We start from the raw sequence: 3,476 nt of genomic DNA, 5'->3' as shown, positions 1-3,476 counted from the left end.
AATGCCTCGAATGTGGAAATGCGCTGTATAAAAATGTGGCCATACATTTACCATATAAGATAGCAAATTTTTCGTGTATTTTGTTTTGTTTGTTTACTTTACTTTTGGTAGTAAATGTTATTTGACTATGTTACCTTCAACAGTCCCCCAGTCCTGTTCTCTCTTTTGTTACTCTCCCTTTGGATTTAACGTATGTTTCACTTCATGGAAACCATCTGACCTCGCAGCATTAGAATTCATTTGCTCGATGGTAGACTATAGACAGTAGATGGTACTTTTTTATTTAATCAGTTGCTGCTATTTGGTTGTAATGCGCTGCTAACGGGGCTAAATGGTATATTAAGCTTTTCCCAAATCCCGTAGGAAGAAGGACAGTTCTGTGACTGTAGATCAGTGTGTTGTGTATCACCAGAAAAAGAAAAACAAAAAAAAAAAGAAATTTTTAAGAAAAAGAAATTATTTTCATTCCAATTAGAATTTTAACGGCAAACACTGAAAGAGAAAGAAACTGTTATAATCCATCATTTGTGGCCATACCGGCTTGTCAAAGCCTGATCCCGTCAGATCTCTGAAGCTAAGCAAGACTGGGCCTGGTTAGTACTTGGATGGGAGACACTGGGAATTCCAGGTGCCACATTGGTTGTTGTGTCCTTAGGCAAGACACTTCACCCACATTACCTAGTATGAAAGTGGTGTGTGTGTGTGTGAGTGATGGTGGTGGTCGGAGGGGCTGATGGCGCAGATTGGTAGCCTCGCTTTCGTCAGTCTGCCCCAGGGCAGCTGTGGCTACAGTAGTAGTTTACCAGCACTGAGTGTGGAGTGAATGAATAATGAACTGTAAAGCATTTTGGGTATCTTGAAAGGCGCGATATAAATGCAATGATTAATTAATAATTAGTGATTATCTCAAAAACTATTAATATTTGACTATACATATGCACAGAATTATAAATAGATAATATTTTTTCTGAGATTTTGAGACCACTCTCGTTGCTCTAGCTCAAACCTTCACGGAGTTATGACCAAAAACGCATATTTGACTGTGGTTACCTTGATCTTCAAGTGACCTTGACCGGTTTCAACCTGTAACATCCAGTGTACCCTGGTTATGTGTGTGCCAACTTGTGTGATGACTGGGTGAATATTTAAGCCCGCAGATGGTTCAGAAATTGCCGAAATTGCCTATCCTTTATAACGGCGTGACCTTTCAATTGACCTCTGTGACCTCAAATGACCTTGGATCATCACCGAACTTTTTTGCTGCATCGGGCACGGGGGCTTGACCCACTTACCCAATTTGGTGACAATCGGTACATAAATGGCAGAATTATCACGGGTGGACACACACAGACACACAGGGTGAATACAAAACCTGGTCAAACTTTCGGAGACCAGATAAAAAACAAAGAAAAAATAACTGCCCCCGCACCCATGATTGAGAAACACGCAGTGAAAGTGAATCACCATGGCAGTAGGGAAGCTGATCCGGCCCTGGCTCGGACACGCAGCCCCGCTCATCTAACATTGATGTCAGAGTAATTGGTTTGTAACAGTAACACTTAGAGGGACATCAATAATGAGCGGCGAGCTGAGGCTAGAGTTACCCACGGCGTATAAGGGCCCGATTGTGCAGGGGCCCGGCCGGGACTGATCAGCTGAATGGGGGCCCCTGGTTATGTTGGACAAATATTTATGCGGTGTTGTGTTTCGGGGACATGGGAGCGGGAGGCACTAGAATGGGCCGGGTGATGGAGAAGGTGCATTAGTTGTTGTAGTGGGACACTTATCTGAGGATCTGCTAATAGGCCAGGATCAAAGCTCAGCCTACACAATGAAGACAGGGATACCATGAGTGCTTTTAAGTGCAAGTGAGCAGGTAAATGTCACAGCATGGATTATTTAGGCAGAAGACACTAAAATAGAGCGGTACGTGCGTTTTTAGTTATACAAAATGCAAAACACTGAACTTAATCATTTGTGACAGTGTTTGAGATGCACTGATCCAGCTTTTCCAGTTCCGATACTGATTTCAATACTATAGCTTTAAGTATCTGCTGAACAACTTCTTACGTCACAAACCAGCAAGACGTTTGGAAACATGCGATGACAACTTCAGGTGTAGTTATACTGACCTCGCCAGCTGAAAAAACCCATTGAAGTAAATGTGATCAGTGGTAAAATGAAGACTTGGGCGGTATCCAAATTTTGATACAGTTAAACCTTCTCAGGATTTTACCAGGGTATACAGTATTACCAAAATGTTTAAGTACGACTTTGTTCAGCTATGAAGCTGCACCACAGTCCGGTCTATGTGTATGACCTGCAGATTTATAATCTCTGAAAAGTTCCACATCTCCAACACGACAGAAGCACAGAAAAGACTCACCATCAGCCGCACATCCTCTGCCGCAGAAAGAACACTCGTGTTCCACTGAGTCGTGTCCTTTAGTCCGACAGAAGCTGACCGCAACATCGACACAAAGAGCGGTAATAATTTATGCAAATGAGCCATGTGGTTTTAAGTTCTGTTTCTGTAAAACATAATCAAACATGCGTCTGCAGCCAAAATGCTGCAAAATACAGAAGTAATAGTATTTTTATTTGCGTGCCGTACGGGACGAGGGGACTGTCCCTGTGGCGTACGGGACGAGGGGACTGTCCCTGTGGCGTACGGGACGCAGGGGGACTGTCCGCATGGTGTACGGGACGGGGCGACTGTCCGCGGCGTACGGGACGGGGGGACTGTCCACGGCGTATGGGACGGGGGGACTGTCCGCGTGGCGTACGGGACGCAGGGGGACTGTCCCTGTTGTGTACGGGACGCAGGGAGACTGTCCGCAGGGAGACTGTCCGCATGGCGAACGGGACGCAGGGGGACTGTCCCGTGGTGTACGGGACGCAGGGGGACTGTCCGCGGCTGACGGGACCGGGGGACAGTCTGCTGCTTAAAATGTGTTTATTAATGCCAAATAAAATATCCAGCACAAATTATGCATGATATGCTTACATTCATCATTTGTATATTTTACTTTACACTCATATTTAATTTGCGGGACTGCAGTTTATCATCCCTCCCCCCAGCGCCCGCAGTGAGCTTCCAAAATGTGTCCCGCGCCGCACTGGTTTGTGTCCGGTCCTGCAGAGCTCTACTTTACATCACATCTCTTTTGTGTTACTTTCCTTTGTCCCTAGAACTGGTTTGTAACACTCATCTCTTCTAATCACATGTACTCAGTGCATTAGGAGTTGTGTGTCAGTGGGGAAATGATGAAAACTGACGTATGGTTGTAACTGTTGATTAGCCGAACATAACAGAACACTACAATGACATGGAGATGAAGAAAACTGGGCCATTTTCTCTTTTTTCCTAGATTTTGTCAGACTTACTACAGTGAACAGAGCCCACCAGAAGTTGTCGTCACATGTTTCCAGACGTCTTCCTGGTTTGTGACATAAGCGTGAATAGAGACGATTAC

The 3,476-nt window shown here is 44.9% G+C and overlaps 1 pseudogene; it reads left to right on the top strand.

Annotated features, from left to right (window-relative positions):
• Positions 1-523: 523 nt before the first annotated feature.
• Positions 524-640, top strand: LOC129409073 (5S ribosomal RNA; annotated as a pseudogene).
• The last annotated feature ends 2,836 nt before the right edge of the window (positions 641-3,476 follow it).

This window comes from Boleophthalmus pectinirostris, unplaced genomic scaffold (assembly GCF_026225935.1).
Source record: "Boleophthalmus pectinirostris isolate CB_2022bp ecotype Guang Dong unplaced genomic scaffold, ASM2622593v1 HiC_scaffold_18, whole genome shotgun sequence".
Classification (NCBI taxonomy): domain Eukaryota; kingdom Metazoa; phylum Chordata; class Actinopteri; order Gobiiformes; family Gobiidae; genus Boleophthalmus; species Boleophthalmus pectinirostris.
The sequence above is the reverse complement of the archived record's forward strand: the minus strand, read 5'-3'. Positions and strand labels throughout refer to the sequence as shown.